We start from the raw sequence: 13,723 nt of genomic DNA, 5'->3' as shown, positions 1-13,723 counted from the left end.
TGAGTCACCAGGCTGCATGGCCGCGCCTTTCCAGACGCTAAGTTAATAAAACCCGTAACCGAAGCCAGGCGGCATTCCACAGCATTGCACAACTTGGCAGCTCTCTATTGTAAACCTGTCTCACCGTGGGATACGGAGGAGGAGGCAGGGTCGAGTGGAGTACGCACGCCGGAAAGGGTTCATTCACGCCGCGGCCGCCTAACGGTGCTCTGGGATGGTGCGCTCCCTCTACTTGGGAGAGATTTTTCACGTCAACCGTTTCCCTTTTATCTCCTCCGCGGCTCAGCTCCCACTCCGCCCCAGGCAACCTCGCCCACGCCTCTTCTTGCATGCCCTTGCAAGGAGCAGATGTGCCGGTTCATTTCGGAATGACAAATAGAGTCAGTTGGTGCTCAATACAAAAAAAACGTAAAGCAGTGGGTGTACAAGCTACGGATCAAAACCACCATTTAAAACCATGTCGGCAGTGGCGTTGTAGTTTTGCATTGGTCTATGGCATGCATTTCAATGAATTGACAATTGCAAATTGATCACTTACTTGAGCAAAGCCACACTGTCGGGGGGGATCACTCGGCTCTGTCATCTCCGAGCCACGCCACGCAGTCCCCGTGCCGACAACACCTGAGAAACCCTGGTAGTCTCCAAAGCGTGTACTAACCACGCTAATCTCTACTTCGCTTCTGAGATTTGGGCATAATAAAAGACTAGGTTTTTTTGCAAAGGCATTTTTGTTTGTTACCCTAATAAGAGTAGGCTGCTTACATATCAAATGCCCCTACATTTTCAAGTGTTTTCAAGGCATGAAATAAAACAAAAAAGTTGTTTCCACGTGTAAGTAAATGCAAAATAATTTTGATTTATAAAGCATCTAAATGTGGCCACGTCGCTAGACACCGTGCGTCGACGGGGATGTGAGGGACATGGTGTTGAACAGTCAAATTTGTATTCACGTTGGCCGTTCTAAATGTTAGTACCGGCCCACCGAAATAAAATTCACAATATGGTATTCACACACGGACGTTCTAATTATCCGGTGCAGCATACGTCGCCGTTATTACAGGATCCTCATGTTACCAGAATTCTAAGGTCATGGCCTTTCTTGAGAAGTAAAAAAGAAGCGTACAGTATATTTCATTGTAGAGCCAAAACCCATCCATCTTTCATTACCATCCCAATAAAACGCAGAGCGCCGTTTTAATTTGTCACAGGAGCAAGAACGAAATTCAACAGCATCAATTTCTGGAAATGTATCTTATAAACAGTATCGGGTCGCATCAACTTGCGGGACTGCGAGAGTTGTGGGCAGGGCCAAGGGGGTGGCCAAGAGGCTCACGGCTCTCAAGACTCCGGGGTCCGGTCACGGAGTGGCCGCCGGGCTGAGACGCTTCACTCAGAGCCTTTTGATCGCGACGGCTGTAACGAACCACCGCCCCCACCCCCCCTAATGAGGGCACGTCCCAGTGCGGACACGACGGATGGGAGAGACACGCAGCTGCGTCAGCGCGTCAGTCAGCAGCCGCTCTCGATCCGCAAATCAAGGGGCGGCACTAATGGGGAGTGTGGAGGGGTGGAGAACCAGGCAAGGGCCAACACTTTGGCAGACTCGGTGGCGACGTCGCGCCGTTCTGGGGGGAGGGAGGTGGGGGGGGTTTCTTCTTCGAAATATAAAATCGTAAAATTAATTCGCAATATACGATTGGTGCTCTGCCAGATGCGTGCAGAGTGGGTGCCCCTCGCGATGATGGCGTTGAGAAGCGGGCAGTGGTGAAGCGGTTAGCGCTACGCTGCGCTACGAACCCGGCGTGGCGAACATCACCAGTGACGATTACCCGAGCCGGTCCTGGGCCTCACCCTAGGTTGACTCGGCCTCAAATGAGTACCTGGTGCGGTGTGTAAAAACATCGTCACTGGGGAGACAAAGGCGGCCGGGCGTGGTGTTGGCCACTCACCGCCCTCGTGTGCTGCGCCAGTCTTCATAGGTGCTCGCTAACCGCACTTGCCGCACCAGTCTGTTAAGGCCTCACGGGGGATCTTTGTCTCTGTGGGTACCCTCGCTATGATGATGGCATTTGCGTGCCGGACTTTGGTTCCCACGCCAAGGGCTTCATCTCTCACTTAATAGACTGGAGAAAGTAAGCGCCTGATGAGTAGCCACCGGCATAGCCGAGGGGTATGTGGATGTTGTGTGCCGGGCGTCGACACATTTTCTGGGGGTCACACCGAGGGGAGAGACGCGGCTGAAGTTAAGCCCATGTCATGCAAATGCCACCACCACTACCACCAACGGGTGACGAGGATGCACGGCTCGTGAAAACGTCCACGTGGCTTCTGTGCTCTGCCCTCTTCCTCTCGAAGCGGCCCCTCTCTTGCAACCAGACCAGAAGTATTTCCACACCAAACCCACACAGAGCTTCCCTGCCCATCCTCCCTCTCCACAACACGGCCTCGACCACAATCTTATATCCATTGCAACAGCAGTGAAAGTTTTTTTTGTTGTATCATCATCACAGTACTGTACATTTTTGTGGTGACCATTGTACGTTTATCACTTCCACGTATATAATGTGATGGAAACTAGCATTTGAAGAATATAAATACCCTTGCAATCCATAAAGGAGAGACAATACATGATAAAAACATGAAATTACTCATACAATGTATTGCACGTGTACTGCGTGTATACGTTTGTATATTGCGTTTGTGTGTCGTGCAAATAACTCGTGCTTTTGGATCTAAAGACTGTGCTACACTGACATTGGGTGTTCAATGTGTGTTCCAAATAACTAAACGTTTCACCAAATTATTGAACCGATGCAATGAATGGCTCTCTCACACATCGTTGCAGGGTGCCGCGGTGGCGAGATGTTAACTCCCTCGCCTGGTATGCAGGAAGTCCTCGTTCGATTCCGACCCTGACGCCTGTATATTTGAAGTTTGCATGTTCACCCCTTGTCAAGTGGGGCTTATTTTTTTCCGGGTCCTCCGGTTTTTACCTCCACATTTAGAAACATGCGTTTTAGAGTATTTGGCTGCTATACATTTCCAAATAAGCCAATTCATTGAGCTATAATTTTGGCCAGGTCGATTCTGAAAGAGAAATATATAGCTCAGTGGGTCGTACCTGGTAAAAAAAATGTTTAGTTTAGTTCCTTTATTTACCTATAAAACTATCAATGAATATTAACACCATTTTTCAGGAGGGACATTAAAATGTGCATTGAATCAATTTATTTCTGCACCTGAGCGGAACCCGAAGCTGGACAAAGTGCACGTGTAAGGTGGAACTGACACGATCAATACAAATTAGTGAGAGCCGTACTCACCACACTGCCTCCTGCAGGCAGTCGGCGGCCTCGACACAGACGTCTCTATTACGCTATTTGAAACATTTCACCCCCAAACAAGTCTGAGCCATCCACACACGTGACACTCACACCATGGGGAAATGTACAGCACTGCGCTACAGAGCCGCCCATCTACGTTCAATTCCTGGCCTAGGCCAACATCAGGGGGAAAACGATGTCTGAACCGGTGCTGAGTCCGCCCTCCCCCCCCGCCTTCATCAACGTCGTGAGGTATCGTATTTTTAAACAACCTGTATGACTGACACTGAGCGAGGAGGCCTTCATCCAGCAGTGGATTGACGCCGATACTCAGAACGTACGTGCAGTGACGCCACTGCAGTCTTCCCACCAAGCATCAGGCAACTTGCGATATCGACAGACAGACAGACAGATGCACGGACACACTATACTGCGGCAACGTGAAGTCTGTTCCGCATGCTTCATCGAGCAATGAGCAAGCAGACAAATTACAGAATCTCAAATTAGCATAATGAAACAAAAACAAGAATCGGCCCCATACATTTGTCAACGTTACACTTTGACCGGTAATCTCATGACTGGTGTGCCACGCTCGTGTAATGTAACACTGCTCGACATTCCTCCCTTCCCTGGCCCCAAGACCCCCTCCAAATTCATGTCTTTTGGAGCCACATCCTGTTGCTCCTTCCCCCATCATCATCTTTGTACGTGTCTCTTACGCTATAATATTCTGACAAGAAGGGAGCACGCTCTTTAAAATAATATTGATATAAAAAAAAACATGGGAAACCGAGATCTGATGAAACTTCAATCTCACTTGTGGCCTATTTCAAAATAAACTAAACTATTAAATTAAACAATCTTTTATTTGAACAGGTAAGGTCCACCGACCTATGTAGCCCTTTTCAGAAGAGAACTGGCCACAAATGATCGCTCAACGAAGTGGCTTATCATGCAGACATTCATAGCAGACAAATACTCTAAACGCATGTTTCGAAATGTGAGGCGAAAAAATCGGAAGACCCGAAGACAAATCCACGCGATCACAGGGAGAACATGCAAACTCCAAATATACAGCTGGTGTAAGGGTGGGGATCGAACACCACGACCTCCTGTATACCAGGCGAGGTAGTTAACATCTCGCCACCGTAGCTGTCCAACAAAGCTCACCTCCCATTGCGTTTTCATTTGGATTTCAAGTGAAATGGCTCGTGTTTGGTTTTCCACCTAATCGACATTTACAATACTGTATTCGCAAATTTCGAATTGTGAACGGTCATATGAAAACAATTGATATGCTGATATGTCAAATACAGTGGAAGTTAAATAAATAAATAAAACGTCCAACAATACGGTTTTACTATAACAAAATATGAATGCATATTGAAAGGTCAGTTTGGCCCCTTTGTCAATTCACTGCTGGGTGAAGGTCATGGGGTTTGTACGACCATACTTCTCCACACTGGTCAGAGCAGGTTTGTGAATGTGGGAGGCCTAGTTCAGGTGGCACTCGCCACTAATATTCTCCACGGCTGGAAATCACTTAGGCCACCCGGTTTATAGTACATTGGGCTACCACTAAGATGCCACTCCACAGTAAATTCACAAGTGAATGACTTCACTTTAACAATAAACATACCCACATGAATCATTGCAGATTTTTTTTTCAAAAGTGAAGAAATATATTTTATTCTCAGAATAATTTGCCTGTTAGTAGTGACCATATAAGCAGTTAAGAAGGGCATGCTCCATGCAGAAGGGCAATTGCCCGAAACGTCACCGAATATATAGATTTCCTTTTAAGGCCACGGTGTTATAAATGAACGTGTTGAGTGTTTTTCTTGTTATATAAGCAGTGAGCGGGTTAAAAAAAAAAACCGGAACACTTAAAATTCTGGATATTAAGTTTTACAAAACAGCTGTATTACATTCGGAGCATGCAGTTTGTGTGAGTGTGTGTGTGTACATGCTGAAGAGAATGTAACGGAAGGCACTTGGGTTCACGCAAAAAAAAACTTGTGAGTGAAACAAACCATGCTAAATAAAATGTCGCACACCCAATGACTCAGTTATGGATGCCCGGGTATCTGATTACGGGTGCAGCGATATCTATACTACACAGAGATCTCGCTCTGCATCACGTGGGAGTGTGTCAGAATAGTTCCGAGAAAAGATGATTTTTGGGCTGTGCAGAGTTTCAACCATGTAATTTTTTTGTCGGAATAATATCCCCTTGGAACAAATTATTGTAACAACATACTCTTGTCTGTAACGGGTTTGATATATGTACATTGAGGAGCATACAGTATGTATGTGAATACTAAAACTCACACTGCAGTCTGGGAACACACACTAATGTTGCTTATTATAAGTAAACACTGCTATAGTTGCAGGATGCTGCCATGACGTAAGAGTTAGCACACTGGACTGCGAATCCAAACGCCATCGGTTTGATCTCCTGGCGTGGCAGTTGAAACAATAGTGCAATATTCTTAAATCCTCCGGCATCTGTCTACCCAGTCGTATAAATACGTACAACCACAGTCAGGCTCCCACATTTTACAAAACGTCCCTGCCAGAGTGGAAGAGTAGGCCAAACTACCTTCTTATAGGGGCAATCTAGAGCTCCCTCGAGTCGAGGCCCTTCCACCAGCAGTGTCATGAGCAAGACATTGCAGGGCAAGCACCGCCTTTTGTACTTGAAGGCGGCTTGCGTGTACGCCGTACAACCCTGCAACGCTGCCCATGAGAGAATGTCACGTGACTTCCCGGTTTGCGTGTGCTGGAAATTTTTGGTTGCTCATTTCAATCGTACAAACTTTTAATAGGATTTCCCGGATACTGACCAATGCCATATGATAAATGGGCTATTTCACTCCCTTTACTGCACCCACTCAATGATTGTTATAACATGCACGGCAATTGAAATCTATCTGAATGAATTTAGCAAAATTACGATAAAATATCCAGAATGGGCATTCATGTTGTAATTGAAACCGCAAATCAATTCATATTGGGCCAATTGCGTAGATATTCGGAGCTGAGGTTTCCGCATGGGATGGAATTGCTCTGGCCTATCAGAACCGCAGCCGTTGCAAAACCGCAACAGAGAATTTGAAATGCTGCATGGGGCAATGCAGCAAAGACATCGCAGCAAAAATACATTTCATTTGAAATTCCATGGAATTGTTGCAGCCTCAAACAAGTCGCTGATTATGTAGCACGAGCGGTAATTTTACCAAATGAGGACCCACGCATTATTATTATTATTATTGTTTTACATTGCTGCACACTTTACTCACGTCAATTTTTTTTTGCCAGGGAAGTCTTACGGAGTCTCAATACTAATTTCCAGGAGGACCCTGCTACACTAGGATGTTTGGCCAATTTAGCGAATTATTGTTTTGATTTAAATGGGAGGAAAACCGGACAAGCCCCCCAGAAAACCAACCACACATTTGAGGGAGCGGGGGGCAAATACTCAGCACTGCCATCTCCTGGCTATACCTGGAAACCCCACGCCTACAACACCTGGCAAGCTCTGAGGGTCACCCATTCAAGTTCTGTACGAAGCACATTCAACCCTGCCGAGCTACCCAGATCCATTGAGATTGGGGTTTTAATGGTGGGTTTGTTGTAGATGTGATTTATTACAATTCCACACCAACAGAATCGCAGCAGAGGACATAGAACCTGGAAACCATGACATTTAACATAATCACCGTTTAGACTGCTATAGTTTCTAAATGTACTCACAGCAGATTGGTGTGTAACATAATAAAGTCCATTTAATCGCAACCTGCCGATCCGACTAAATGTGAAATTGATATACTGTGCCCAAATAAAAAATGAAAGTGATTGTGCTAATGAACACCCACATTTTTTTGTATGTGATGCAACGCACATCTGAAATCGGATAACTGCCTCAAATGTGCATGGGGCCCGGCCATTCAACGTAAATTACCACGGCAGAGGAAGCACTGCCAATTGGCTCCCAGCTGAGTAGGTGGGTTACGGTGACTTCCATGCAGCTGCTTCGAGTGCCGACTGCTTCCCTGTGCCATGTGGTGTCCGCCGTGGCATCGTAGCTGAGCTAGAGCCATTGGGGCGATTCATGGACTCGTACTACTTAGTCCATAAGCCCAGTCCCAGATGTTTCACTTGTCGATACAACTTGGGGGTGGCAGAAACTTTAGCGGTTTACAATGTCTTTTCGTGGCCAATAACGGTGAATTATGCGATAACGATTTAAAATGAGTGTGTTATCAAGGAATTTACTTTTATTAGCCGTATAATTAAATGGGTACAACTAAAGACATGCTATCTTTCCTTTTCGCATCAGCTTTTGGTTAACCATCAAACAAAGACGGCCGCTGCATTGCGCGCTTAAAGATGCACTTCTGCGGCCATCTGGAGCACTCTTCCTTCCGATATCAGGAAGCCACTGGAGCTATGCCCTTTTGAATCTAAATTGAAAACTCATTTCTTTAGAACGGTTTATTTGTGGTTAGTTTGTTGTCCTTCCACAACGCCTCCGATTAGCATAGTTGTCTATGTACGGTTCAAAGGAAGTTAAACATACACACATCTGAGGTGGTGGCGAATTCTGCTCTGGCATTGACCAGAATCTCCAATTAATCTCTGACAAAGGAATGGGCCGTACATTTCAATGGCAATTTCACTAGGCTGGTCAGGACCCATGGGCCCTCCATTGTTGTGTGAACGCTACGCTGGGCTTCCCCCCCACGAGGTGGGGTGGGGATCGCTCACACCACCCTCCCTCCACCCCCCACTATGATTCCATGACTCCGCCAATCCCACGATCCAGAGGAATTGTATTTGATTCTAAAGATGAAACCACAATTAAAAAACTAGGAAACGTGAGAATCACTCAGCTCTAAATGGCACTGAACACTCGTTCTCTCTGCAACCTGGTGAGGGTTGATGCTCAGAGAGAATAGGGGGCTAAAACTAGTCGACAGTTTGCTCACTTATTCAAATGATACTGGTTAATATGCATTTCTAAGGCCAATAGGCTTACGGATGAAGCAATATTGAATGTAAAGATGCAGAACAAAGGCTGGTTTAATTGTGTACTTATTTATCTAGATTACTAGACGCTCCTTTGGTGTAATGGTTAGAAAACTGGGTTTGCAATCCAACGGGCCACCGCTATGATATCTTGGCATGGTAAGCTGAAACAATTGGGGAAGTTTTCTAACCCCCCCCTCCCTCCCCCGTCTGTCCACCCAGCACTGTAAATGGGTAACAGGAACACCACATTCTAGATTTGAAGCTTTCGTGACTGCAAGGATTCCTACTCTTAGTTCTTTCGGTAAAGTCACGTAGGTATTAATAAAAATTAATAAAAATAAAACAATAAAAATCACGACGTTTCGGAGGCAACACAAGCTTCCGTCTTCAGGTGATTTTTATTGTTTTATTTTTATTAATTTTAATTTCATTTTATACCGACGTGACTTTACCGAAAGAACTAAGAGTAGGAACACCACAGTTGGTTGATCGGCAGGACATATGTTGTGCGCTAAAGTGTGAGTGCTCTCACTTCTTCCACGACGTCTGGCCAGCATGAAAGAGTAGGCCTAATACAATATAGAGGGGCCCTAGAGAGCTCCTACTCGTGGAGGCCGGCCAATCAGCAGCGGCGTGAGAAAGCAATTGCAGGGCCGCGCCTTTACCTTTTGTATAATAGACTTTTTGCAAAAATATATCTGATTTATCAGCAACACACTCCAATATACTTCGCCACAATGATCAATGCGAGAGGGGATAGGACCTCTTCGAGTATCATTCGCCACTGTTGGTAGTCACAGCCAGAAATCAAACTCAGGTCACTACCGGGATTGCCGTGCAGTGTCCAAAACCACTGACCCACTGCTTCTAATTGTTTAAAAGGCAGTTATGAAACCATTTTTACAATATAAATGTAATAATAGGATAATCTTTTTAAAATATATATCTAGAGTAATGTGTGTACAAAAAGGAAGAAAGTGGAATCAAACTTTGTCATGCGTAAACACACTATGCCATGTGTGTATCATGTGCATCTGTGTTGACGCAGATGCGGACGTCTATTCCAAAAATAAGTTTACGAATATTGACAAGAATGCTCTCAATAAAACCGGACTGAATGGTCAAGAATAATTAATTTAATTGGCTAACCTCTTCTGTATGAGAATGCCTGGAGTTAACCAACTTAACGATTACACATCACACACATCACAATATCATCATTGGCATCGTTCAGGAGAATATAAACACCCAGAAATATGAGCAGACAATACAACTCCTTCATGTAACTTTATCTCGTTTGTGAACGATTACAAATCCCAATTAAACCTGCTGTTAATCACTTTACAATCAATCAATAGATAAAAAAAAATATTGTTCACAAACCACTTGTTGTTGTTCCCTACACATATCTGTTCCCATCCTAGGACAGTCTCCTTAAAACGAATAAACTTAGAACAAAACAAACTACAACCGTCAATACGGATACTGACTCGTGATTAATTTACTGCCCCCTTTCAGGTAGAGCCAAGCCCACCAGCCAGTGTGTACATTCCTCTTATCAGCGCCCACAAAAGACAAATATCCCCCATATAGCCCAAACAGACTCTTGGCGAAATTGCTGTTAGCGAGCACCTATGAAGGCCGGCATGACACACGACAGGTGGGTGTTCAGCACCATGACCGGCCGCCTTTGTCTCCCCAGTGGCGATGTTCACACCGCACCAGCTACTCATTTGACGCCGAGTCGACCTATGGCAGGTCCAGGACCGGTTCAGATAAACGTCGCCCGCGATGGTCGTGAGCGAGAATCGAACTCTGCTCCCCACACACACACATGCAACCTGCCCTCTAAATCCCACGGACAATTCCGAATGATTTAAAGCTGCATTCATCCAAGGCCAAAGCAAACGGACACGCCAAAGCACACACCACAACAGCTCTGCCACCTTTCCCAGGGAATGAGATGGGGCCTTGGTGCCTCTCAAAGCGGGCAACAAACACGCCGGAATGACCTCTCATAATCCCTCCTGACCTTTGCTTCCCAAGGCAGACTTCGGGGGGCAGGTTCATTAATAGCGTCGGTTTCTAAAAAAAAAGCAAGCCGCAAAGCCTCGTTGGCCACCGCGCCACTAATACGATCAACATTTTAGATTTTAGCACCGTTCATCTGACAGAAAATACCAATTATCACAATACAATGCAGATCTGCTGCGGAGTAGGGATGGGGGGCGGGTGGGGGAAGAAAACAGAAACATTCTCGCGCATTCTCAATTCCGCCGGCCTTCAATCGTTACACGGGTAACATTTCAAGAATGCCATTAGTGGCAGCGTTACAAGACGGCGACAGGGAGCCCACTCGTGTAGACACACGGATGCACAAGTGCAGCAAGCGGTAACGAGAGACCGGTCAATCTTCTCGCTCCTTGTGTTTTGGACAACACGCCGGGTGGTGAGGTGGAGCGCTACCTGAGAACGCACGCTGACGAGTTACGCTCTCGCCGCACTCGTCCGTGACATCCGTGATTTGTTTTTGGGCGGTGTTTTTTTTTTGGCTGCAACATTTTGCATTTGCTCTCAAGTCGTTGATACCAACTCTAGGATTTTGCTCGTCATTTGCAGCCACAAACATAGAAAGAGTTATACTGGATGTGGTGTGCTGGTGTGCAGCAATATTTTCTGGTCCGCCGACCCAGACAGACCCAGCTGAAAGTAAGCGCTGATTTATACCCAATTCCAATACCGGCAGGTTTCGTTCAAATGGAATCCACGCATGGGGCAGTACTTATCTCCGTTGGTTGCCATGAGCTGGTGGTCGGAAATGTCATGTGTCTATGGCAGAAGCCAGTCTATCCCCAGAATCAAAAAATAAACCTCACTTCCCACAAAGCGGAACCTATTTTAATGTCTATGTAGGCGTGATGTGCTCACCCAACCCCCAAACCAAACATGTGAACTCGCCTCGTTCCAACTCTGAGCCGAGCAATTTAACGTGACCACACAGCCTTTCTTGGCACAGTCGCCCCGGGGCCATTGTGTAACGCTCGATATATCTGAGAAACAGCAGCGCTAATTTACACTTTGACGCCAGGCCGTGGTGGAATCAATCCGCTCGCAGAAGCGAACCGCCACCACCGCTGCAGGTACGACGCCTGAGAGCAGCGTCATCGTGACGAGCGCGTTTGTCTCTCTTACTAGACTCCGTGCTGACTCCCCTGAAACAAAGCACGCCACACGGCGGCTGATGCCATCTCACCACCCCTACTCGGATGACACACGTCATTTGAACAAACTGAAATCAATGCTTTCTCGCCATATTTCCCCGCTTCCCACTCCACCTTCTGCTCGATGCTAATCCCATCGATTAATTTAGCGAGGGTTTGGCGGCAAGGCGGGCAAGGCGGGCGGGCGTCGCGTTCTCGCGCCCGTGAAGCCGTGGATCTCTGTCTCTCTCTGACTCCACGTTCCATCGGTCGCTCTGCCCAACCTCTCCTCCTGTCATGTTCTCTTCTCTCTCCCTGATGGGACATTCTCTGCATAGCGTACAGAATGTTACTTATTGTGTGCGTGACTAACCAAAGCGGCCATTGCGCAGGCCGACCTCTGCAACTTTTGTCCCACCAGTTTGAGTGTCTAATACCATAATTGGGTTTTTACCCTTCTACCTGTCAACAAAACTGACACCTTTTTTTTTTACAAGGAGTCATGTTTGCATAGACCACAATACCTGCAGCCATAATGCAAACAAAAAACATAACTCTGATAATATATGCACTGTCCTTGAAGTTGATTGGTCCACACCCGAGACAGCTTTCCTTAGAGCCTAGTCTCACATGGTGTTGGACCAGATGACGCCAAAAGGCGCACAACTCAAAGACAATGTACCATCAGAGTATGAGAGCTCGGGGTAAGCATTTACACCATTGGAACCTCATTTGCCAGTAAAAAAAGGTGTCAGTTTTGTTGCCAGATAGAAGGGTAAAAAAACAATTATATTTTTTACTGGCAAATGAGGTTCCAATGGTGTCTAATACCAGTTTAACGCGAAGGCTTTTGCAGCCAATATTATTTACGTGTTTTTTTTCGTTGGGTTAGAATTGTGTAATTATATGTGTCGTTAATCCACCACCACCTCACAGCGCCAATTAGTAAAGTTTGTTACGTAAACAAAACGGACCAATGAGTTACTACTTCAACGCACCGGTGTGTCGGAGAGTGAACACGTGACATTTACTAATTGGCTGTATCGGGTGGTGGTGGTGGGTTAACGACACATTATATTAACGCGATCTAAACCCCCCCAAAAAACGTTCATTATGAATTCCAAGATCGTCGTCTGCACCGCCACCACAGTCACCACAACCAGCACCACCCTGTCCTCTCCCCGCCAGCAAATGACACCAGTGATGGTTACGAAACGTGAGTCAAAGTGCCGCCATGCATCAATAAGCACTGGAGGGGCTGGAGGGGGCAAGGGGTGAGAGGGGGGCATTCAGCTCTTCTTGGCAACTCTAAGCCGGCAATGGAAATGCTTCGTTCCCATAGCGAAGCAAAGTCTCCCCATAGAACAATCGCTGATACCGATGTGTAGGCACGTAGTGATGCATTGATTTGTCAATTGGAATGGATTCTTATGTTCACAGTACGTGTGCAGAAATCAATGATTTTTTATTGGTTCAGATGTTTTATGGAATTAGATTAAGCCACTACATGCACCACAGTGTAAAAACGGTAGATCATTTAAACTATATATTTTTTAATTTACCAGCTAAGGCCCACTGAGTTATACAGCTCTTTTTCAGAGGCGACCTGGCCAATTCCTCGAAATGAATGATTCTAAATGTGGAGGGAAAAACCGGAGAACATGCAAACTCCAAATATACAGACATTGCCAGGGTCGGGATCGAACCCACGACCCCCTGTATACCAGGCCTAGGTAATTAACATCTCCCAGCCACCGTGACGGCCTTGTGACAATTCATAGCGAGGAGGCGGGGGGAATTGTTACATTCCTACTCGTCTTATCGCTCCCCCTGGAAATGATGGGCTGAGTTGACCCCTGAACAGGATTTGAACTCATGTTTCCAATTTTGGTTCGGGCTTTTTAGCACAATGTTTTTTTTTCTGAGCAGGCTACATCAATGCAAGATAAGCAACACTCGAAGAAAATTTACGATATTTTAATGCTGTTTAAGCAAGGTTTATAGATTACACATATTCCTTTATTTAAAACTGTTTCAATCGTATTGACGTACTATAAAAGCTCATAGCGAGTTCGAGAGAGTAAATTCAGAGCCCTTAGAATGCATTATTATTTGAACACACTAAATAGAGTGCGACTTAAAGTGAGCTTACATAAAAAAATGTAT

The sequence above is a fragment of the Lampetra planeri genome, chromosome 5, assembly GCF_965212315.1.
Source record: "Lampetra planeri chromosome 5, kcLamPlan1.2.h2, whole genome shotgun sequence".
Lineage (NCBI taxonomy): Eukaryota > Metazoa > Chordata > Hyperoartia > Petromyzontiformes > Petromyzontidae > Lampetra > Lampetra planeri.
This window is presented reverse-complemented; position numbering follows the sequence as displayed.